This window comes from Sciurus vulgaris (genome assembly GCF_902686455.1).
Source record: "Sciurus vulgaris genome assembly, chromosome: 11".
NCBI lineage: Eukaryota > Metazoa > Chordata > Mammalia > Rodentia > Sciuridae > Sciurus > Sciurus vulgaris.
In genome coordinates this window covers 42,787,521-42,814,425 of record NC_136472.1, presented here as the reverse complement: position 1 = coordinate 42,814,425, position 26,905 = coordinate 42,787,521, and the positions used below count along the sequence as shown (strand labels likewise).

General features: G+C 34.4%; 1 long non-coding RNA gene across 2 annotated transcripts in view; it reads right to left on the bottom strand.

Moving 5' to 3' along the window:
* Positions 1 to 606: 606 nt before the first annotated feature.
* LOC306640709 overlaps positions 607 to 26,905 on the bottom strand; it is a 157,711-nt gene continuing 131,412 nt past the window's right edge. The window contains exons 2-4 of one of the 2 annotated variants that reach the window (XR_013757867.1): positions 6,597 to 6,695; positions 2,954 to 3,076; positions 607 to 2,420 (exon numbers count right to left, since the gene is read on the bottom strand). This is a non-coding gene — a long non-coding RNA (uncharacterized lncRNA). The remainder of the gene's footprint in view (positions 2,421 to 2,953; positions 3,077 to 6,596; positions 6,696 to 26,905) is intronic. The other variant, XR_013757868.1, reaches the window with a different exon arrangement.

Genomic DNA, 26,905 nt, shown 5'->3' with positions numbered 1-26,905 from the left:
TGAAGTCTGGAATCAACACTGTCTTGTGCTGGAATAGGAGACTAGGGGAATTCTTAACTTGGCATCAGTATCCATCCTTGCTAAACATACCCTCCTTGCAGTCAGTTCAATGAGAGGTTAGAACCTAGGTCCCAGCTTTAACAGAAAGAACAAAGATGCTCAATACCTCTAAGTCCCATTTGCCACCCTTTGGGCAGGTACTGCTGAGCTCCTGATTAATTATTCAACATATATTTCTCAAGGAATGGATTAAAAAAATTGGAACTTCAAAACTTTAGAATATATCTTTCTGCATTGTAGAAAACCTGGGAATGGATACTTAGAAAATGAGTAGAAAAGTTTCATCAGGAAATATCTAGAAGATTCACAAAATATTTTCTCTCCTGTATTCTGCTACGAAGTACTTGCAATCCACCTTAGTTTTAGTCTCAAAAAATACCCTACAGCATGCAGCAACCTTTGATGTTTTATTAAAGAAGGAAATGCTTTGATGATCACTCACAGGCCCAGGACTAGCTCCTGTGCCAGTCAATCTCCTACATTCCTTTGCCAACCATCCTCCGTAGAAGCTGAAGCTCTGGAAATGGTTTGGTCTTACATTGACTCATTTTTGCCAGCTTATCATATAATCATAATTTGAAAACCAGTGCTTGTGGAAAAGTATAAAAATGTTTTGTTAGACAGTAATTAAGAAAGTGTAACCATTACCTTGAAAATGTTTCTTAATTTGGCATCAGTATCCATCTTTGCTAAACATACCCTGCTCCTTGCAGTCAGCTCAATGAGAGGTTAGAATCTAGGTCCCAGCTTTAACAGAAAGAATAAAGATTCTTGTGAGTCCATCTACAAACAAAGTGTATTCCTTAAATCTTTACCACGTATTTACTCTTGGAATAATTAGTGTGTTCCAGGTATTTTCCAATTGATCCAACTGGATCAATATTCACCTTTCTTCATTCTACTTTTGTCCCTCAGGATACTGAATTCCATTCACCACATAAAAGACTCCTTAGTTCACTGACTTTGGGTTGTGTTGAGTGAACAGAGGTCATAAACAGAGAGACACATATAGGAGACTGAAGGAGAGAGAGATTGGAATATTTTTTCTCTCTGTTTCCTTCTTTCTGAGCACTTCAGCCTGGCTATTCTTCTTACCAAAGGCTGTACTATGATGTTAAATAAATATGTGTTATGGTAGTTTTTGAACAGTGTCCACATAGCTAAGCTGGAATTATGTTTCCTAGAATTTCCTTCCTCGTATGGTTTTCAATTAGGATTGATTCTAAGAGAATTTTGCATGATATTTGGGACATAGAAGTGAAGCAGCAACTCTGGCTCTGAGCATAGTTGTAGAGGTTGGGGCTATTGCAGCTCATACACATTTTTATTAACCTGAAGAATCACCTAGTTGGTATGGGGTAGCTTTTGCACTCATGAACTTCTTCAGTTCCAGCAGTCTCTCCTTCCATGTTCTTTTGTAAATTGCCCAGATCATCAAAGTTGACAGATTCTGATTCCAATTTGTCTTTTGGATTCCAGTTTGTCTTCATTCCTCCAACTTTATGTTCAAGTATTCTACCCAACTAATGGCTCTGCAGATTCACAGCTCAAACCCCTTTCAGAAAAGAGGACATTTTTATAGACTTTTTCAGTGGCTTCCACAATTGTAACTGGTCCCATCCTTATTATATTCCCTTATTCTATATCATTCATTGTAACTCCACTGACCTGATTGCATCTAACTGATACATAAGTCCCCCTTATTAGTAATACGATCACAAATGTGACTGAGGAGATAATAGATTAGAATCTGTTCTCCAAACTGAACAAGGAGTCCTGGGTAATAAAATAAACATTCTACCTAATTGGATCATGGGAGTTTAAAAAGGAAATAAAAACACCATTACATTAAAATCTAAAAATCTTTGTTGCAAGAACTAATTCCCTCTCTCCTTCTGACTCATATTTTCAGGAGTTGTCTGAAGTTTGCATCTCTATGGCTTTTGTCTTTTTGCTCTTCTTTAGACGTAATATCAAAGCTTTGTTCAGTGTTGATGGAGACAATTGCTGATTATTAATTTTCACTGGGGTTATTGAGCAAATATTTGCATTCCCCCCACCAAGATTTCTGTCATTGTCTAATAAAGTCTAACTTCCAAAACTCTGCTTCCATATAGAATTTCATGCTCATTTAGCACATGATAACAGTTGGAGCTGACAGGAGTGATCCACCTGGAACAGCCCAGCAACCTTATGCCTGGTCCCAGAAAGCTACAGAAATAGTCTTCTTTGTCTCTTTGATTCTCCATGGGTCATTTAATAGCAATAGTTCCTCTTTATTCTTTTTCCTTTTTGAATGGAGCTTTTGTGAGTTGGAGTCTTGATGTATCTGTCACAAACCTTCCACTTCAGAGGTTAAACTACAAGATATAATGAGGGAAAATTATTTTTAGCTTAGCCTCTGGCACTATAAATTTCAGGAAATATTTGAATTAAGCTTTATGACTTTATAGGAAAAAATAGCAGACTGCCAAACTCTTTTGATAGCTCTCTCACCACCCCCCACCCTATTTCTCTCCCCTTTTATAAGAAACCTAGCTATTTGGTTTTCTTTCCTAGTATTATTTTTCATGTCTTTTGTTAACAAAGTCATGGCACTTTAATATCACAAAAATTCTTAGACTCGTGTGTTTGTGTGTATGTTCTAATTGGGGTTTCTCTTTGACCACTGTCCCTAGACTAGCAAAGTACGATATCCCCAATCAATAATGGGACAGCATGTGTTTTGTTGTCTTCTGTTCAGAGTGAAAAATAGAATTTTCCCCGTAGGTCTAATATTGGGACTGAAGGGAAAAAATATCCTACTACTTTATTCTTGAAAGTTGAAGTACTTCTCCCAAGGTAGAATCCCACCTTCACTCAGAGTCAATAAATAAAATAGAGGTTGAGTCACCTTGGCAAAGAGTCAGCTGTGTACTACTCAGATTTCTCCTCTGTAGTATGGATTGCCCAAGCCCTAGGCTTCTCTCTGAATCCTAGTTTGGGGCATTGCTCAGCTTTGAACCCCAAGAAGGTACTGGAAGAGACAGAAAGCAAAAGTGAGGAAAGAACTTGTGTGGGCCAAAGGTCACCAAAATAAAATATTTACTGTCCAACTGTATGGGTAAGGCAATGGGAGATTGGTGGGGATTTCAAGGTCAATACAGACTGACTGAGTAGGAAGTAAAAATTACAACTATAAAGCTCATTAGCACAACTTACTGTAAAGTTAAAAGGTGGGCTTTTATCCCGGATGAAATTTTGAACACTGTGTGGGAAATGTAAAGCCTCCTGAGCGATGGCAGGAGGAACTGTGTTTATTTCTAGTGCCAAGAATGAGTACATTCCAGGAAGGTGGTATCATGAAGCTGGAAAACCTCTTTGGCTAAAGAAGCTATGTATATTTTGTAAAAACTGTACTGATGAGGTGGATGTACCCTAAGAAATGAAGACAATCTCGTGGAAAAAAGTAGAGTGTTGGAGCCTTAGATTGAATAAGACTATTCACTCATGCATCTTATTCCAACTTCATAAAACCACACTATTAGTCATGATGAAAAGGGCAACATTTATTATTTTCCATTACTATTTTCTACTCCATTTCTATTTTCCATAGTACTGTCCGAAAACCTTTAGAAATGCCATCTCATTTATTCTCAAATAAGTAAGACTACCACCTTTATACAGAAGAGAAAAATGAGGTCTCAGACTGGTGTTTAAAAACCCAAGTTCACATAACACTAAGTAGAAGAACTTAGATTCAAATCTTAGATCAGTCTAACACTTGTGATGTTAACACTGAGGATAAAGAGACCAACTCAGAAAATAAAACTATGTGGTACTATTTGAGTTTAGGAAGTAAGATGAAATTTTATGAGATCTGCAATGTGGAATTTGAACTAAACCTTGAAGAACAAGAGAAGATGGATTGAGAATCAGGGTGTTCTATAAGAATGTATTGCATGGATAAAGTTAATGCAAAATGAAAAGTTAATGCAAAAGGCAAATTAAGAAGGAATCGTTGGGATCTGTGAACTACTGGCCTGATTTTCTCATAAGATTTGTGGATTAACAATATTACCTATACATGCAATTTATACATGCAAACTTCTATTGTGGTACTTATTCCCCAGGGTGCTATCTAAACTTGTAAATGCTTGTTATAGAATTCTGTCTGTTTGAATCTATTAGGTTGAATATATAGTTGTAGCTTGTTATCCATGGGGAATTGGTTTTAGGAATTTCCACAGACCAAAACTGAGAATGCTCAAGTGCCTTATATAAATAAAATATTTGCATATAGTTTATGTACATCTCATGTACCTTGAATCATCTCTAGATTATTTATAATACCTAACAAAATGCAAATATCTCTCACACTGTATTATTTATGGAATAATGATAATATAAGTACATGTTCAATATAGACAGTTTGTTTCTCTGAATATTTTTCATTTACAGTTGATTGTATCCTTGGATGCAGAATTCATATATACAGAGGGCTACCTGCATATTAAGATGGAAAAACATTGTACAATTTATCTGAAATTTCTAATTTGCAAGGCTAATTATGTCAAGGAACTAATAGGAATCTCAGATAAATATGATGTATATTATTATTAGGATCATTTAAAATAAAAAACACAACTATCCTCAAATAGGGCTGTTTTTATTTGCATATATTTATAAGACAATTTTGGAATGATAATTCGAGAATGAACTTAGAACTACATTCTATTCACCTTTTCAATTTTTTTTAAATGAGTGGTATACCTTTAATTAACATTTTTATTTTTTTATTTTGATTCATTGTGCACAAATGGGGTACAACTATTGTTTCTCTGGTTGTACACAAAGTAGAGTTGCACCATTTGCATAATCATGCATATATATAGAGTAATGATATTTGTTTCATTCTGTTATTTTTCCTTCCCCCTACTCTCTCCCCACCCCTCTTTTTCCTCTACACAATCCATCCTTCCTTCATTCTTACCTCCCTCCCACCCCCTGTTATGTATCATCATCTGCTTATCAGAAAAATCATTCAGTCTTTGGTTTTGTGGGATTGGTTTATCTCGCTTAGCATGATATTCTCCAACTTCATGTACCTGCAAATGCCATAATTTTATTCTTTTTTATGGCTGAATAATATTCCATTGTGTATATATACCACAGTTTCTTTATCCATTCATCTATTGAAGGACATCTAGGTTGGTTTCACAATCTAGCTATTGTGAATTGAGCTGCTACGAACATTGGTGTGACCACATCACTGTAGTATGCTGATTTTAAGTTCTTTGGGTATAGGCCAAGGAGTGGGATAGCTGGGTCAAATGGTGGTTCCATTTCACTTTTTCTAAGGAATACTGCTTTCCAGAGTGGCTGCACCACTTTGCAACCCCACCAGCAATGTATGAGTGTACCTTTTTCCCCATATCCTCGCCGACACCTATTGTTGCTTGTATTCTTGTTAATAGCCATTCTGATTGGGATAAGATGGAATCATATGGTAGTTTTGATTTGCATTTCTTTTATTACTAGATATTGTGAACATTTTTTTCATATATCTGTTGATTGCTTGCAGATTTTCTTCTGTGAAGTGTCTGCTCATTTCCTTAGCCCATTTATTGATTGGGTATTTGTGTTCTTATTGTAAAGTTTTTTGAGTTCTTTATAGAACTAATCTAGAGATTAGTGCTTTATCTGAAGTGTGCGTGGCCAAGATTTTATTCTACTCTGTAGGCTCTCTCTTCACATTGTTGATTGTTTCCTTTGCTGAGAAAGTTTTTTTAGTTTGAATCTATCCCAATTATTGATTTCTGCTTTTATTTCTTGTACTTTGGGAGTCATGTTAAGGAAGTCTAGTCCTAAGGTGACATGATGAAGATTTGGACCTACTTCTTCTTCTATTAGGTACAGGGTCTCTGGTCTAATTCCAAAACTTCTAGAACTCATAAATGAATTCAGTAAAGTAGCAGGATATAAAATCAACAGTCATAAATCTAATGCATTTCTATTCATAAGTGATGAATCCTCTGAAAGAGAAACTAGGAATACTACCCCATTCACAATATCCTGGAAAAATAAAATAAAATCAATCTAACAAAAGAGGTGAAAGACCTCTACAGTCAGACTACGGAACACTACAGAAAGAAATTTTTTAAAAAAACCTTAGAAAATGGAAAGATCTCCCATGTTCTTGGATGGGCAGAATTAATATTGTCCAAATGGCCATATTACCAAAAGTGCTATACAAATTCAATGCAATTCCAGTTAAAATTCCAATAATGTACCCCATAGAAATAGAGCAAGCAATCATGAAATTCACTTGGAAGAATAAGAGACCCAGAATAGCTAAATCAATCCTTAGCAGGAAGTGTGAAGCAGGGAGTATCACAATACCAGATCTTCAACTATACTACAGAGCAATAGTAATAAAAATGGCATGGTATTGGCACCAAAATAGACAGAATAGAGGACACAGAGATAAACCCACATAAATACAGTTTCTCACACTAGACAAAGGTGCATAAACACACAATGGAGAAAAGATAGACTCTTCACCTTTTCAATTTTCCCAGTTCTCTTTCTCTCAGTCTCTCTGCCTCTCTCTTTGTCTCTTTTTCTTCATGTCTGTCTCAGCAGAAGACAGTCATCTATGTCAAGGGAGGCAGAGAAACACAAAACTTTGTTTTAGAAAAAGGAAAATCTTTAGGGGCATCTTGGCCATAGATCCACTACAGAGATGGAGATCATTCTGGAAAGAGAGGACAGACAAATAACAACTTTAATAGTTATTCAGGAAAATGGACAGAACTTCTGCAGGTAAAGTAAGAGGGTCTGCAGGTCACAGCTCTGCAGGCTCAACGTATCAGAGTGTCAAAGCTCCTGATGCACAATGGCTGCTAGTGTTAATTGCTGATGTCAAAAAGAGCCAGAGATGAGAATGAATTAGAGGGATTTTTTTTAATCATTAAAACCTAGGTATACTCTTTTGTTGACAATTCCCTAAGGAAGTCCTCCACTCTTTTATCCTAATATCTTTTTCCCTGCATTTTACTACCCTTTCTGGCTTGATTGAATGACTAACATGGTATCATGTTATAAGAAAATCTTCCAGGCATGAACATATGACCACACTCTTCTTGGCATTTATAAAGTCATCTTTAGAAAAAGAGACCTTAACATTTCTCCTCATCTCACCCCTCGGCATCCACACACCTGAGAAATCACTTGCACACCCACTGGTAATGGTTCCTAAAGAGTCGCATTCCTTCTTAGTAGAGATTGGGGATACTCATCAAGTGTGTGCATCAGTGTCTCGAAGAGGAACTGGTGAGATTGACATCACATTCCAGATGATTCTCATTCATAATAGGGAGATATGTATCTTGGCTTCCTTCCCCAAATCCCAAGGAAAGTGCCTTTTTCCCATGCTGGTATGATGCTCTTATAAACAGACTGTCTAATCCTAAATTTAGGCCAATGGCAAACTTAGCCTAAGTAGAAAGAGAAGAAATAAAGTTTGAAATTTTACAAAATAGCATTGACATATTCATCATTATAAAATGAGAAGCCTGACTTCTTTATGTTTCTTTCATAGCTTTGTCTTAATTTTGAAATATACTTGTGCAACCAAAGTGGTGTAGGCACACTTATGGCTTTAATGCTTAAGTGGTAAAGTTCTTAATCTTGTCCTTGTTTAGGGTCAAAGACTCAGTCTAGGCAAGGCTCTAATAGATTCTATTTGTCTGTATCTGAGTATTAGAACTGTGATAAATTTGGCTGACCCAAAGTAGACAGGCCCTCAGACATGTAATCCTCTGAACATGTTGGCATACTGAGATTTCAAATAGAAATCCATGATTCAACCTTCCTAAATTTGCACTGTGTAATTATGGAAGGGTGGTTCCCAAAAGACAGCATATAAATGAAGCGAACAGGAAAATATCATTTGAAGTGGTCGGACATTGTGTTCTATCTCAGGTGAAAGACCTTCCAACTCTGTCATGACCCATGGTCTGCTAGGGTGCGATAGGCTGATGAGAGATGAATTTTTAGATCCAACCTGATTTTAATAGGCCCTTATCTGGGAGCAGGTTCTTGCTCTTGCTGTCCTATATAAATAGCATCTGAAGAAAGGCGGTTATTAAGGGGGCTGGATAATGATCTCACCCTTCCCGTCACACCAGACCTTGGTATTTTTTTCCCTTTCACTTCTGGGTACCATATATCAGTACTTGCAGATGCTCAGTGAGGGGGAAAAACAAATTCAAGTTTCAGGAATTTGATAAAAAGGAAAAACATTACTTGTGGAAGACATCAATATCTGCTTAATTAATTCTTTGCTCTCATTTTTGTAACTTATTTACTTTCAAGTAAATGTAATCTTACAGAAGAGCTGTAAGAATAGCATAAAGAACCCTCATATAATACTGGCATCCAGAGTCTTCCGGTACTAACATTTTATCACATTTGCTTCATTTTTTCTTTTGTGTATGTTTGTATGTTATGTTTTCCCCTGAACGAATCAGCAAAGCGTTGTAGTCATAATTCCACTTTATTGCTAAATACTTTAGTGTGACATTTCCTAGGAACAAGGATATCCACTTACATAACATGCACTGCAGTTATCAAAATAATAGTACCACAGCCCAACATCTAGTCTACACATCATATTCAAAATTCACCAATACACAGAATTAGTGATCATTTTTGTAATTCAGGATCAAGCATTCTTTGTTAGATTTGTCTGACTTCCATGGCATTACATGTTTGAAAAATACAGAATATTTATTTTTTAGAATGTATCTGCTTGAGCTGACGATGTTTCCTCATAATAAGATTCATGTGCCTATTTTTTAGCAGGAGTATTCCAAATCAGACAATGTGACTTTTTAGTGATGCTCTCTGAAGGCATGTCACATTGTGCCTTGAATAGTGCTGTTAAAGTGTTTTGCTTGGTTAATGTGCTATCTGCCATATCTCTACTCCAAAGTGACTGAATTTCCCCCTTATCATTAACCAATAACTTCAGAGAATATACTTTGAAACCATGTAAATAAATTATTTCTTATCAAAATTTACTAGTCTGATGTTTTTGTTTAACTTAATTATTGCCATGATGTTTATAAAATCGTAATTTTCTGAAAATGTCTCCTGTACATTTGTTGCTTGAAATTTTATTGCAAAGAAATTTTATTGTACATTTCCTTCTACATTTTCATAATTAATAGACCTATGGGGAAATATCTAGAAAGTATACATAATACACACACACAGCTATCTACTTATGCATGTATCCATTCATTCCTCTATCTTAAAAGTCATGAATTTGTACAGACACCTTCAATATGAATCCAACACAAGAGTCTTAATCTTAGTCTTCTTTATTTGCTTAACTTTCTTCTCTTATTTGTTCATTCTTAGTGTAAGAAAAACTAGTCCCAGAAAAATTAACCACTACTACTGCTACAAAAAACAGAGTTTAGTATTTGTTTATAGTTCTTTTAAATCTTTAGTCTGAGAGTGTATCATGAAAGATATGCTCAAATGTTACCTTTTGAATAAATCAGCACGCCTTCGACTGTTGATGTTCACTCCATTTGAAACACAACGTTACAAGTTTCAGTTTCCTTTACATTTAAATTTTTCTTCCATCATCTCAATTGATTTATTTATATATTTTTGAATATGTAATGTATTAACATGGTCTTAAAATAAGAATTATGCAAAAACATAGCAGAAATGTATCAGGTCCCTACCCAAATTCTCCCACTTCACTTTTAAAAGCTCCAGAAAGATAATCAGAAGCATTAGTTTCTGGTTTATCCCTCATATGTGTGTCTGTGGTGTTATTTTTTATTTTTTAAAATAAACAAATGCAAATTTATTTTCTTATTTTTGCTTTATTATACTATAGCCAACTCTATGGATGCTTATAGGCATTTGCTTTTCAGCTAACAGTATATCCTAGCAACCACATCCTCTTCTTTCTCATAATCTGCAGGGTAGAGCCTGGATGGATCATCACTTAATTAACTGAACTCCTATATATAAGCATTTAGGAAAATTCTGATATCTGATTCGTAATTCTGAATGAAAATTCAATTAATAACTTATAAAGATCTACTTTCATATTGTTGAAAATATCTATAGGGTAAATTAGTAGAAGTTGAAATCTTGGATCAAATGTGTAAGTGGTATTGACAGATTTACCAAATCTCCCTCCATAAGTGTTGCATTGATCTTCAACACCACCAGCAAGGCCTCAAAGTGTCTCTTCATCACAGCCTTGCCAACAGAAATTCTTGTCAAGCTTTAATTATTCCCAGTCTGAGAAGCGAGAAATATCTCAGTGTAGATTAAATTTGCATTTTTCTTACTATGAGTGAAGTTGAACATAAATTTTGCCATATTAAATAGAAGTTATTGGTGAATTATTTGTTCATTATTATGTTGGGTTTGAATGAATAAGGCAAATATCACATATCTTAATTTTAATGAATTGACAAATGTAGTATTAGATCTTTATCTGTGATATGTATTGCAAATATTTTCTTCTATTTTGCAATTTTTCTTTTGAGTTTGCTTATGTAGTTTTAGTGTGTATATGTGTATGTGTGTGTGCATTTCTTTTGAAGAAACTAAATAACTACAAGAAGAGAAATAATATGTGATCTACACTTCACATTTTGTGAGATTGCCTTTTTCATTTACATTTTGATTCATAGGCAAGTATCTTTTTGTACACTCAGGTTATAAAAAGTTCACTCGAGTTTCTTCTATTAGTTGAATGATTTCAGCTTTATATTTTAGTCCTTTTATACATTTGGGATTTATATTTTGATTAATGTGATGTATACAACACATCTTATTTTCTCCATGTAACTATTCAGTTTCTACAAAAGTACTTAGAAACTCTTTTCCCCAACACTTTAAGATGCCACCTTTATCTCACATTAAACTTTCCTATGTGCTCATGTCTACTTCTGAACTTTTATTCCTTTGTGCTAGTGCATCTGTCTCCTCATGTTCTGATACCACACTGTTTTAGTAGGGTTATTTTGCTGGGGGCTGGGGGGGTGGGTACTGGGGATTGATCTCAGAGGCACTCAACCACTGAGCCACCCCAACTCTATTTTGTATTTTATTTAGAGACAGGGTCTCACCAAGTTGCTTAGTGCCTCCCTTTTGTGATCCTCCTGCCTCAGCCTCTTGAGCTGCTGGAATTACAGGCATGCGCCACCTTTCCAGGCTTTAGTAGATTTTAATATAGGTAATTGTAGTGCCTCTCATTGATTTCTTTCTCCAATGCTTTTGTAATTACTTATTCCTTTTATTTTTCCACAGAAACAAGAAATCCTGTTGGCATATAATTAGGATTGAGTGAGTATATAAATATTTTTCTTCTTTGTTTTTATTCTATCGGTGACTTCTTATACCATTAAATTCTCTAATTGTTTATTATTTTGTTTATGAAGGTATTTCTTTATGTCAATTTTGTTAGCAACCTTATATAACTGTTATTTTATAACTGTTAATTTTATTATTAATTCTTTAAAGTTTTCTAACAATGCTATTATATTGCCTGTAAATGAAGAATTTTACTCCTTTTCTGATAATTATGTCTAAATTGATTTATCTTACATAATTATGTTGGCTAAGAGTTTTAATACATTGTGAAATTATAGTGGATATACTGGCCCAGCCTTGCCTTGTCTTGATCTTAGTAAAAACATCACTAATATTTTCCCATTTCACAATGTCTTAAGATATTGGCTTTATGAATGAAGCAAATTCATTTCATTAGAATAGGGAAGGATCCATCAATCCCCATATTTTCATGGGTTTCTTATTTTCAAATCAGCTATGAGTACAGAATTTGTCAAAGGTTTGCTTTTGTTTTCTTTTCCTCTAGCATCTGTGGAGCTAATTATATTAGAAGAGATGTTTGGACTGTAATTTTATTTGTTGTACTTCCCTGTCCAAATCATTAGAGATTCAGCAAAATTTTCTGTATATTCATGTAGGTTCATTTAAATTTTCCTTATGTTTAATCCTATCCTTCTTCTTTGATAAATATATCTTCACAAGGACCAAGAGGACCAGACGTGAGTTTAGAATTCTCAAATTCCTCTCTGGTTACTCTGGTCATAATGCCATGGAAATGGGCAATCACAGACTCCTGAATTTTTCCCTTTTCTTTTTCACCACCCACGGAAGGTAAGTGTATGTACATTTGAATCCACATGTCCACATTCCCTGCATGTCAATATCCCCCAAAGAACTGCCTCCTGCCCACTCCTTGGGCAATTTCTTTTCTGTAGTATCATCCTTGGATAGAAATTACCAAATTCTCTGGAAATTAGGCTTATTTGTACATATTTCAGAGTACAAATGTTTCCAGAGCATGGCCAAAAAGTGATACCATGGATGCTATCTGGCTAGTCCACTTAGCCCTGTGAAATTCTTAATTCCTGGAGAGAGGTATGACTTAAAGATGGACAGATTTTATAAAATGCAAGCAAAAACCCAGGATGAGGACTGTGCTTGTCTGAGTCTAGAGGCAGTAATAATATAGAGGAAAGCATCTATGTTTTTACAGAAAGGCGCAATAGGAATTAGTGATATTGAGGCTGAAGTAGAGGAATTACAACACTGCAGAGGAACAGGATGTGTGAATGGGTGATTGAATCAACAAAGAAGAAAACTCCACAGCAGTTCATAGTGAAAGGGAGCAAACAAAACAAGCAAAAAACAAACAAAAACTGAAAGGTTGTAAAAAGCTGCAAAATCTGAGAAGCTTGCCAAGCAGAACTGTGGGGTCACCATGAACTGTAGAGACATATAAATTCTGAATATGATGTTTGCAATGGAAGTTAACAGAAGATGATGCAAGAAGCACTTCATATATTTAGTTTGGCATATATGTTAATGTTGGGTTATTAGAAAAGATTGTTTTAATTTTCATGGTCATTCACAGATAATGTAACAGCTATGATAATTTGTAAAATTATTATGGATCAAATCTCTGGGGGTTTGTTCCATAATAGTAATGTTTGTTCCAAAATTCTATACCCAAGAGTACCGGGGGAAGTAGGTTTTCAAACAATATTTGTAATTAATAAAGTTGATTACATATGGAATTCGTGATTCATAATATAATAAGCTGTTGAAATAGATATTGTGTTTGAATATTAAAAAAAAAAGAGTAAAGCAAAGCAACATTTTTGGTCTACCAAATTTATATGTTTTGTATATGCTTGTTGGAGAATGTGTGTGTGTGTGTGTATGTGTGTGTGTGTGTGGTCTGATACCAGTAAGAGTGTGGACAATAGACTTTCATATCATTACTAGCAGTAGAATAATTTGAAAAGCAATTTACTTACAGATATATATATAACTAGCAATTACACATTTGGGAACCTAATTTTAAGATAAGTGTTAAGGATCTAAAGACTTTATTTTCAGAAATGATTATTCTAGAATCATCTGTGATGGTCCTAAATGGGAAAGAGTGGAAATGTATAATAGTAAGAAGTTAGGTAAGTAAACTATGTGTTTTAATGAATAGAATATTATTTAGGCAACAAAACTTTTATTTGAAAAACTACATAATTCTATAGAATACAGTTTATGGTATAATGTTAAGTGAGAAGTATTACATGAATTACATGTAGTTATATAGTTGTATATACACTTGCTTTAAACTGTGTTAAAATAATGTTTTAAAAGAAAAAAAAAGAATAAAACTCTGTATATTATGCCACTGTTTGAGTGTTAGGAAGGAGTGAATTATTTTTCCTGGTTTGCTTTTCTGAATTTTCATATTTTTTCTTGAGAATTTATCGTTATTATAATGTATAAAATATGACAAGAATGTCAAACCCACTTATCTCTAAAGTACTTTCCAATTCTACCATGGAATAATCTTTATCCCTGAATAATCAAAAGCTTGCTATGTTTTCTCTCATGTTCTTATCTCTGCCCCATGTGATTAATCCAGGATTTCCTGTTGATGTGTATCTCAAAATACCTCAACATCAACTAAGCTTTCAAATACATCCTGAAATTTTGAGGTGGATTCCTGCACCATTCAGCCAATTTCTTCATACTAAGTATGCAAGAGGGGTTTCCAAGGTAAGTGTGGAACATAAGAAAGCTGGTGCAAGTTCCTGACTATTAACATAAGTTTGCATTCCCTGCACTGTCAGACACTACATTTTTTTTTTTTTTTTCTCAACTTAAAAGCATATTGGATGCAGTAAGGCTACCTAGAAAGAGTTAGAACACCCTCAGCTGGCCATTTGACTTTGTACCAGCTACTCCCAGTAGTATCTCTTGTTCCTGATGAAAAATAGAATCAATTTATTAAAAAAAAATAAGTATAATTTAAAAAGTTCAGTTTCTTGACATATAATCTGGAACTCTAAAATCTTCTCTGAGCTACCACTGGTGACACATCTTTGTGTAAAAGCATTGCTTGCTTATGAGAACTGAAAGCAATCTGGATCCATGATGAAAGTTAAAGCCAGTTAGATCTGCATTCAATTGGAAATCTCCTTTCCTCTCTGTGCACTGGTTTGTACTGGTTATTCAACTCTTCTTCATTGGAGATTACACATCCATAAAATATAAATCATCTTCATAACTTATAGGTTTATTGCAAATACTGCATATCAAAAATTTTTTTAATGTATTAGGATTCCCTTAAACTAAAATTAAATATCATCATATTTGTTAAAAGATGTGGCTTCAAATATTATGAACTAAAAACTCAACACTGAAATGTCAACATTTTGCAGAACCCAGTATAGAACTATTGCACTGAGTCCACTGATAAGAAAAACATTTGTCCAAATAAGGATTCTTGCATTGACTTGTGGCTTAAAGCTTGAACATTAAGAAATGCTAAACAATGAAAAGGAAAATGACATCATTAGCAGCAATGAAGCTTGGAGCGTCTAAGTTTATAATGCTGGCTATGAAGGTGAAGAGGAAGAACAAAATTATTACATAGGAAAAATGACAGGAACCTTGATGTATAGATAAATAGATTTATGAGTCTCTTGATTAACAAACCATCAGTGATTAACATGAAAGAACTTGTATTTTAGGCAACAGGTTATGATAAAATTTTATCCTTGATAATCCTTAGCTTTATTTACTTACACGAAACTGTTAGTCACCTCCTTGTTTCAATTTACATATTTTAAGTTGTAGGCAAAATAACTTCCTCATAATTCTACTAATATTAAATAGAATAATGCTTTTAAAACACTAACCAAAAGCCTGACACTTATCCGTCCTCAGTTATCATAGATTCTCCCTATAATATTCACAGAAATTCTAGAATAAAATTTGCTCACTGATTGTCAAAATTGAATGCTAAAATTAATGCCTCAGAGAACATTCTAAATTAGAAAAGGTCATTTCTGACTCTGCCTGGGCTTTTTGCTGTCCTGGCATGAACACTTTCTTCCTAGAGTTCTGGTGAACATCAGGCGGGGTTGTGAAAATGAAACATCCCCCAGGCTGCAATTTCATCTTGGTTATGCTTCCAGATGCAGATATGACCTAGATGTTGCACAGTTGGTAAAATGAAAAACAGAAGTAATGCTGTCAACATTGTAGCCGAAGCTTGTTACATCCTTCCAGATGACCAGATACAGAAGACCAATCTGTGGGACCACGACTCTCTAGATGCTCTTCAAGACATTAATACCACTTTAAGGAGCTTTGTTGGAACCCCCTTGAGTGTCTTCAGGGCACAGAATGGATGCCAAGAGCTGTGGAGGCCCTTATTAACTCTGTGGACTCATGTAAGTCATTTAGCTTTTCCAAGTCTCCTTTGGAAAACTGGAACAAACTTTCCCATCCAGTGCTGTCTACTACAGAGAATCCTATGAGCATCAAATGGTATAATAGAAATGAAAGTGTTCCAAAGAAAATGAATTATGATGTTCTTTAAACTTACACTAGGATTATTGTTTTCAAAGATTATGCATTTAAAGACTTGTAAATAATGTTGAGAAATAGGGTCTCCCAATCAAATCTAGTACAGAACTAATGGTGGCAATGCATGAAGCTACAGGGACTGCCAAGACCTCCATTTAAGACCTGAAACTATGAAACAACTAGGAAAAAACAAGGAAATACTTGAAGACATTGTCCTTGCTAAATATTTTTTGGGGGGTGATACACTCCCAAATGAACAGGCAATAAAAGCAAAAATTGACAAATGGAATTAAATCAAACTAAAAATCTTCTGTGGAACAAAAGAAACAATCACTAGAACAAGGACAACCCAGAGAATGGAAAAAAAAAAAAAAATTGTCAATTGTACTTCTGACAAAGGATTAATAATAAGAGTATATATGAAACTCAAGGGCAAAAAATCTACTAATCTAAATAAAAATGAGCCAAAGATGTGATAGAAATTTTTTCAAAAGAAGCTACACAAATGGCCATCTGAAATATGAAAAAATTTTTAAATATCTTTGGTCATCAGGGAGATGCAAATAAAAACTGCAATGAGATACTACCTCACTCCAGCTAGATTGGATACTATCAAAAGGAAAAAAAATCATAAGTGCTAATAAGAATGTGGGGAAGAGGAATCCCTACACATTGTTGCTGGAAATGTAATTAGTGCACCATTATGGAAAACATGTAGAGATTCATCAAAAACTGCAAAATAGACTATCATATGATCTACCAATTCCGGTATGGGTATTTACCCATGTGGCATAGACTTAGTATATTGAAGAGATATCCTCATTAGCATGTTTATTGCAGCACTATTCACAATGGTCAAAGTATGGAATCAACCTAATTGTCCATGACCCCACAGATAAGGAAAATTCATTATATATACACATGAGAATACCATTCATTCACTAAAAGACAAGATTTAAAAGATTAAATCTTGTCATTTATGACAACATGGCTGAATCTGGAGGGCCTTATGTTAATTTATATGCCAGGAATAGGAAAACAAAAAACTCATGATCTTATACACATGTGGAATCTAAACAAGTTGATCTCATAAAAGCAGAGAGTGGAATAGCGGCTACCTTTAAGTTAAGAAGAATGGGGGAAGGAGGGGATGGAGAGAGGTTGATCAGTGGGTACAGTGTTACAGGTAGAAGTAATACATTCTGGTATTTCATTACATGGCATGGTGATTATAGTTAACAATGATAAATTGCACATGTCAAAAGAGTTAGAAAAGAGGATTTTGAATTTATGCATCATAAAGAAATGATAAAAGCTTAAGGTGATCCATATACTAACTACCCCGAGTTACTCATTACCCAATAATACATGGATCCAAATATCACATTGTACTTCTTAAATATGTATGGATATGTACCAAAGAAATTTAAAAAGAAACATAAATGAAAATCTTTAAAGAAACACAAGCTGTGCTTTTAAGTCCTCTTTTGCTGGCATATTAGCTTCCTCTTGTGTTTTAGGCTGCAGCTACCAGAGAGCTGACTTTACTTGTCTGGCTAATGTGTTACTCTGGTGCCTCCAAATCATATCTACTCAGGAGAAAAGCAAAAGACAGTGAAGATGCAGAGGAAAGAGAAAAAGGAGAGGAATTCTGCATAATGTTTCAAGGTCCCACATAGGAGGCCACATTCAACTTATTCATTCCTATGTTATAGATCTTAGGAGGAAAATGATCATTTAATCAAAAATCATGGATGAGTAAGGGAAATAGTATTCACTTTATCCCCAGTAAAAATTTTGCATGTTCATTGATTATTCTAGGATGATATTTATATTCTCTGAATGTTTCAAGGACAAAAAAATGCAATAGAAATTTGGAAAAGTCTCAAGAAGCTATAAAATATTACCCCTTGACAATGAAATATTTTATAATGATATTGAGTCTGGTGGGCAGGGCTGTTGGTGTAGCATGAAGATTAAAACTTGGCTGGCAGGGAATTTTTATATATTGCCAAGGACAGAAGCATAAAAGGTCATTCTAAGGAAAGTACTATCTGCAGATATTGGTGCAGCAAAACGTCTGTGGATAGCTTGCTGAAATGGGAATGAGAATAACCAAGCACAAGAGAGCTTCTGGCAAGGTAGAAAGTCACCAATGTTGTTAGGGGAAGGTTTCACAGAAATGGAAGCCTACAAGAAGCTATCTGTGTAGAAAGAAATTGGATTCTTAGAAACTGCAATGAGGGTGCTGTGTAATGACATAGCCTTCAATTGCTATAGAGTTCCAATTTTCAGATGAGTACTGACATTCTAGCAGAATGACCCCATAGGAATTCAATCTTCAGCATAAATGCATGATGCTGACACTACAATGGGCCATCATCAGAGAACAATTTCTCCAACGCACAGGTGAAGAAACATGTTCAGAGAGGTCATAGGACAAGAAGTAAGATGTCAGCTAGAGGGCAATCCAACCCATGTGGACTCCAAAATTGCCACTTTTAATCAGCTTGTTACATTTATGTAGTTCCCAGTTCATAATGAAGAATGAACCAGTAGTAGGAACAAAAGGTTTTGGAACCTGGAAAACTACTCCACATTTTTGAATTTTTTGAATTTTGTGTCTCTATTTTTTTTTTTTTTCCAAATGAATTAAGGTAATAATCCTCAAGGTCATTTTAGCATTCAACAATGAAGGCCAAAAGTTTTTCCACTTTTTAAGCATTATGTGATTATTAATGCACCATGTTATTTCCAGTGCCTAGAATATCATAGAAATCCAATAAACTTTACTAACTTGAGTCAAATATCTCCAAATGCTTGCTTTCAGGCATTAATAAATTATTTCCCAACATGACAGTCGCCATGCTAAGAAATGGAAAAATAAAATGAAACAATAAAAAATGGTATGCTAGAAGACAAGTAGAGTGGCTATGGTAATGTAGATAGGCCACATATCCCAACCAGTGCCTAACTCTGATGCCTAAAGAAGGAAATTAAAACTGTCAGAAGCAATTCAGTACCTCACGATTTTCTAAAGATCAGGAAGTCACTTAGGTAAAATTAAGGGAAATTAGTGTTACATTGTCCAACAGTATTAAAAAAAGACAATACCTTTTTCACATATTTTTTTAACTAAGCATATTTATTTTCTAGAAAATATGCTTGAAAATAAGTATGAACAGGACAAATGTGATTTATGTTCTAATTGAACTTACATTCTCATGGAAGATATAGGACAGAAAGTATATTTTTTTTACAAGTTATGATTAAGTTCTAGGAAGTAAACAGAATTTGGGACAGCCTCAATCTCTTAAATGGTTAAGTTTGTTGGTTGATATTTTGGACATGAGATTCTCTGGCTATAGTATTAAAAGTAGATAATTATTAATTATTGGCTACTTTTAGACTCTTACAACCAAGAAGCAAATTGACATGCTTAACTTCTTTTGAGAAGGTTCAACTTTTGTTCTTAAAATAATAGAAAGGCTTTATTTTCCCAAGAGTCAGTTATTTTGAGCACTAAAAAGTTCATCTGTAGTTTAAAATGCCAACCAGATACCTTTTGACTGAAAAATATGGCAAAGCATAATTTCTAAGAGTTAATTATGTCATCCAGCAGATTTTGCTGATATAAAAATTACATCTAACAGAATTCATACAAGTGTAAAATGAAGAAACTAGATTATGTTTAATAAGCATATTTAAAACAGAGAAAGGCAACTGTTATGTAAGGGAAAGAGATATAGAGTCTAGAGACAACCAAAAAATATTTTTAAGTAAATCATCTTATTATTTTAAGCTTCATATTTCATATTTAAGCCTCATACCTGCAGAAAATGTGGGTAATTGTTTGTTGGGGACAAATGTTTCATGATGGCTTCTGTATTTCCTTTCATTGTGTTAAGGAAACACAGTGATGATCCTGGTTTCTTTCTACCCCTTTACTTCTTTGACTCTACATGTATTGGACTAACTTCACTTCATCTGCATCCTAAATTTATGGAGAATAACCTGGACATGGTCTGTTCAACTCCTCTTTTTTTTTTTACAAAGAAGCTGCAAAAAGGATACAGATACTCCCTTGCGCAGGAGTCACTTAAGAACTAACTTGTCAGGTGGGTAAGTCTGTCAACATTAAACTTGGTGATGGTCTTTGATTACCATAATTAGCAATAAGGCCACAACATACTGATCGGCTTAGACTTTTATTTTTAAATTGTTTTAGACTCTGGCAAGTTTTATTTAAACCTTTGAAAACAGAGTTTTGTGATTTACAGTTCTGCTGTGAGATTCAAATTTCATGATGAATGAATATGAAACGTGCATAAATTTGCATGCATATGATCATATGCATGTTTTAGTTTAGCAATATATATTTTATTACTAAAACTCAGTCCTTGAAAATAGAACTCATAGTGGAAGTATAAGACTCCATAGTGGAAGCTCCGGAGTTTTCAAACAACACGAGCATTTCCAAGATGGCTCAGCCAAAGCAGGCTTTATTTCTATTTATCCACAAAGGGCTCATTTCCCTCTCTCCAATAATTTTCTATGTTCCCAGTTGGATTGTGCTCCCCACCCCCCACCCTCAAAAAAAAAAAAAAAAAAAAAAAAAAAAACCTCTGTTGAAATCCTAACTCCTAGTACCTGTGAATTTGATCCCTTTTTGGAAATGAGATCTTTGTAGATATAATCAAGGTAAAATGATGTTGTGCTGGAATAGGGTGGGTCCTTAATTCTATACGAATGGTGTTTTTATAAGAAGAAGAGACAGAGAAGGATACTGAGGAAAAATATGGCCATTTGACAAAGGAGATAGGAATTGGATTGATACAAACCAAAGAACAACAGGACTGATTACAAACACCATATGTTGAAAGAGGGCAAGAAGGATTCTCCTACAGTTCTCAGAGGGAACATGACCTGCTGGCAGCTTAACTCAAGACTTCTAGTCTCAAAAAATGGGAAAAAAAGAGATTGTTGTTGCTTAAAACCATCCAGTTTGTAGTACTTCATTATGGACTCCCTAGAGAACTAATAAGATCCACACACCTAGTTATAGGCAAACCTAGGCATGTTTTTCCTTGTTCCACTGAAAAGATAATGTATTGCTGTTATAAGAACTTCTATCCTATATCCTGATACTACTCAATCTTGGATAAAATGATAAATAACATGTCCAACTTGGCTATGCTTTCTCAGATGTGGCTGCACCCAATACTTCAAGAAACTATGCTCAGACCAATATTGATAACACAGCAGTATTGAGCCCAGGGACTGTGCAAATGGACAAGTTGTGGTTGGCTGAATTAATGACCATATGGAGCATGTGTGTGCTGACCCCATACTCAGGAGAGACCCATGAAGAATCCTAATAAGGTAGATATTAGTATGAAGCAATCTTTCTTTAGTAGTTTACCATATTATTCCTGTGAGTTGAAACCAGATTTGAAGTGTCAAGGACTAAAACTCAGTTGATGTAATGGCTGAAGGAGTCACCATCTCTCCCATCAGGGATAAATCCCTAACCTTAATTTTCATGATTTAATCTCTCTAAAATCTTGATCCCCATCCCTCTCAGATCTGAGTCTTGACCACTTTTAGTCTTGATCTTACAATGATGAAGTTCAACACTAGAATATGAAAAAGGCAGCTTAAATTGTTGATGCAGAATTTGGACAACTTGTGGATTCTATTATTCTAAAGAATATATGCAAATCTCAGCCCCAGAGAATTGGATCATATCACTGAACCACTGAACTGTTTCAGATACTAAGAAATTTATATATGTAATCTCTTTTAATCCTCAGAGTACCTTGAGTTTGAGGTCATTAGTCACAATTTCAAAATCAGTAAATTGAGGGTCAGAGAGCTTCTTTAAGTAACAAGATTGAGCAAAGGCCCTTGGACCATACATTCCCCATCTTCTCCATCATCATCATGTACTGAAACATTTTGAGGAGCAGGTTCAGAGAACTCTCTCGGATCCCACATAGAGAAGCAAGGGTCACATTAAAAATAAATAACCACAGGCTACCACCCTATGGGGCAATCTTGGTTCTTGGTGACATGGAACAGCATAACATCCTCCAAAAGGGTCAATACCAAGCAGGGATTTTGCTTCATGGGAGGCATTTTTTTAAAAATACCTCTTTGAAGGAGAATCATCTGCTACTAACATCATTTAAAACATTTTTTAAAATAGGCTTTATTCTCCAACACCTTTATTCTTTAAAAAAAAAAAAAAAAAACTTTAACTATTAGTCTTAACTATTAGCCTGCAAATTAACATTTGCAATCTTGTAAGAGATAGGTCAATTACATTTAAGTGTTTTAAATCCACTTTTCAGTAAAGAAGACTGAGACCCAGCCATATGGATTGAGAAGAACAGCTAAAGAATTTCAGCTCCTCCTTTCAGAATTGATGGTTACCTAGGGTCATGAGATGTTCCAGCATTGGCTTACCAGGTAGGTGAAAGACTGATTAAAAATGTCCTTATTAGTCCTGTTTAGGAATGTTACTTGAGACTGTATAAAATATCTTTAAAATGTATGATGGGGTATATAAATGTTTTGGTTTTAAGTGAAACCAGATATAGTGATTGAGGAGAGAGATACTGGATGTCAATCTGTTATTTTCAAATCCTGATCCAACCTCTTACAAGCAGTGTGACCCAGATCCAGTCAATATAATTCTATAGGCTTCATCCCCCATTCCAAACAAAAATAATTATATTGCTGATTTTATACAGCTGTTATGAGGAATAAGTTCATTTTATTTATTCATTCATTCATTTACATATTAATTTGTAGTGCTGGGGATGGAACTCAGGGCCTTGTGCATGTTAGAGAAGTTCTCTACCACTGAGCTGCCGCCCATCCCAAAGTTTTTATGTATAAAGTGCTTAGAACACTGATTGTACTTGCTATTTTGTCTTTTATATAAAATAAAATTAGTTCTCAAACATAAAATTACTTATGAAGTTATAAAATATACAAAATAATATCTTAGGAATCCTTGAATCAAAATGCATAATTTTCCTTTTGGTGAAAACTACTCAAAATCACACAATGAAATATGGGCAGAGTGAGGGGCTAGAATGTCCCTCTCTTAATGGCTATTCTGGATTCTTTACCAACCCATGTTGCATTCTCAACATTGGTCGTTCATGAAAAGGTTCCATCAGTTATTTTTCTTTCCTGTCAGGCTGAGAGATTTCCCAATCTGGGAATCCAGTTGGAACATTTATAAGGAGTCTCCTTGGGTGTCAAAGACTTCCTAGTTCCAGAAATCAATGAGGGCAGTCTTCTTTGGAGCTTTTTGAGTTAAGAAATTATTTATGATCAAAATGTAAACTATTTATTATACCAGAGCATTAAATAAATCTCTTTTTCCCCATAAACTTGTGGTCACAAAAACATCTGACAAAAGTACTAATGGAGAATTGAGTTGGACAAGCAGATTATCATGAGATGAAATTTTGGAAAATGGTAGGGTTAGCAAAAGACAAAAGCATTGGGATTGGGGAGTATGTAGCAGAATTCACTGAGAAAGAAAGAACTTGAAGCCAGCCCAATGAGCAAGAGAAAGAAAACTTTAGTGTGATTTGAATATCGTCTGTCTCATTGCAGGTAAATAAAATGGAGAGACAAAGACAATGATAAGAAGGATGAAAAAAAGATAGAAGCCGATATCTATTTGTACTACATGCAAATATTGCTTTGGTATTTTCTTTACAATAACCCTAAAATGTACCTGTTTTATTACCCCAATTTCTGGTGGAAAAACTAAAACTAATACAGTTTTCAAATGTTCTCATTCAGCTGATAAAAAGCAGAGCAAGGATTGAAATATAGGGTCATTCTCTGCGGTCAAAATTCCTCCACCACAATGCCTGACTCTTTATTGTAATAACCCCTTTTATTTTATTTTATTTTATTTTCTTCTACATGCTAAACCCAGTTGAATGGATTCCCACAGTGGTACACTTTTTTCTTACAGCTTTCACTGCCAAAAACCCATCACCCTGTATTAGAAGGCACTTGACTACATGTCAAAAGGAGAAACTGTTCTTCTTTAGTTAACTATTTTTAGCACAAATTAACTGACTAGCAGGTTTATCTTAAATGATGCTGGCACTATTCATGGGACCTGGACTACCGCTGAAAATACAAATGCTAATTGTGCTGACAGCACTCAGCACACAACTTTGGCTTCCAGCTTATTCTAATTGAAAAGCTGACCATAGGGCCTTGTTTCTTGCAAATGTGCACAAACTAGATGATTTCCTTAAATTCTAAGCTTCACCATCATACTCTTTGCTATATTTAACATGTTTGCTTCCCTAAATAACCCAGTTCTCTGAAAATTTATTTCATTCATATTTATTCAAAGGAGAAAGAGGTCATTAAGCATGACAGAAGATGGACTTTGGAGGCTCAGTTATACAGAAATACATCCTGTAGAACTTAGTTCATAGTCCTACAAAAAAAAATCATGAGTGAAAAAAAGTGTCACTTCTCATATTTTGGACTCTGCACATGACCCAAATAACCCCAAACAAAGAGGAACAATAATAGTAGATTTCATGGTTAAAGGTGAAGACATTCACATTTGTAACCAAATTTTTATTACCAAAAGGAGCATTATCTTTATCTTTAGATGTAGTTAGAACAAGAAGATCAGTACAGCTTCGTGGATTTTAATCTATAACCATTAATTTTTCCATGAACTACCTGTAACTATCAGTTGCTCTTATTCATGGCAGTAGTTAGACGTTCTTTACATTGTTTGGTCTTGAAAATACTGTTGTGGTTTGATTTTGTGTTTTGTTTGGTTTTTGAATATCTTTTTCTATCCTATAATTCTTCCATTCTCTGAGGCACCAAAAGATATTATTTATTAATTGACAACCAGTAGTGAAAAAATACACAGTACCATGAAGGAGACAAGGAAAGAAACATTTAAGGAAGTTATTTGGTGTTAGCTTGCACATCAATTGTGGTTCTGTCACTTGCTGGCAAACAAACAACTTTCAGCAAGAGATTGATCTCTGTAAGTAGCAGCTTTCTCAACTGGTAAGAAAATAAATAAAAGGAGGGTTGCTAGTAACAGTCCACTTAAAAGGAGGTTTTGAAAAGGTAATGAGATGATATTTTAAGTGTTCAACACAGTGCCAGGCACATAGTGAATACACAAGAAATGGACTCAAAAAAAATAATTATAATGAGTGACATACAAAAGGAGCAATTTCTATTTTCACATCATTCTGTAATATTTTTACAAAATAAGTTATTACATAAACACTTTTTATTTTATTTATAATAGTTTTTGATACATTATTTTTCTATTTATAATTTCTATTTATATAAGTACTTATTTTATTTGTGATGTTTTACATCTGCATTTTTAATTTAGCACTGAGTCATAAGAATTTACATAATAATGTGTGCTCTTTGCTACATTATATTCCATGCAATATATATATTGCATAGCATTTTGGTTACAAGATGAGCCGAATAAATTATGAAATTTAGAAATCCCAGTGCTTCCTTCATTCCTTGCCAACACTAAGTTCTTCTATTTAAAATATCTGTCTGCATATTTATCCTTATTGCCCTGACCCTCATGCAAAGCACGGTACCCCCCTTCATATTAAATATGAAGAAGCAATATTTGCTTTACTGAACCTTCCATCTTGATCTTGTCCCCTTTATGTCAATCACTCCTCACTCTGTGTCAGAGTACTGTTTCTAAATTTCATTTCATTGGTTGTTTTTGTGGTACTGGGGACTGAACCCAGGTCCTTGTGCATACTAATGCAGGTGCTCTACCACCACTGAGCTACACTTCTAGTCCATCTAACTTCAACACATCTAGTTCCCTCTGGTTATTAAGGCCTTTTCCCTTTTAGACCTCAAGGAACGTGCTTAAATCCACTAACCCCAAGAAGAAACAGACTCCCTGAGGTGCTACTGAGGTCATTTTAGAGCTGCCTGTCCTCTAAATGAATGGTTTCTATATGTAAAAAAGTACAATTCTGCACAGAATTCATTTTTAAAATCTGGACTATATTAATTTAAAGTTAACACCAACTGTAAATATCTTTAAATATCTGAGCACATTACAAAGAATACTAAAGATGGATGAGGTTTGGGATACCAATAATTGCTTTGAATTCAAAACCATATGACATTGGCTCAGAAATAGATTGATAGAAGTTTTCACAGAATTCACAATTAACAAACTGAATAAATGAGATATGGAATTTAACATGACACAGGTACTTTAAGTCACTGAATGTAAGAAAACTTGTATAATAAGATTTGCTAGAAAATTTGACCTCTTATTAGGAAACAGCTCAATTTTCTTCACATAATGAGGACATATAGAAAACATACATTGACTATAAATGTAGAAAGAAGTAAAACATTTGAAAATAAAATAAAACTTGTTTATAAAAGAGATATCAATTTTTTATTATTATTGTTTTTGGTACTAGATATTGAATCCAGTAATGTTTAACCACTGAGTCATATACCAAGTCTTTTTTGTTATTTATTTTGAGACAGGGTCTCATTAAGTTGTTTAGGGTCTCACTATGTTACTGAGGCTGGTTTTGAATTTGGCAATTCTCCTGCCTCAGTCTCCTGAATACATGGGATTACAGATGTGCACCACCATGTCCAGCAGAAACATATATTTCTAAGACATAAGAGTGGGAGATCTTTTGGTTATAATAGTATACCTAAAATTCATACATTTTATATATTTTTAAAATATACTGTTTGTATCTAAGATGTCATATAAAAATTCTAAGAAAAATAGTAGCATTGAAATGTTTATAATAAATATGACAAATAAAAAGTTATTATATGTACTATTTGAAAACTTCCTTGAATC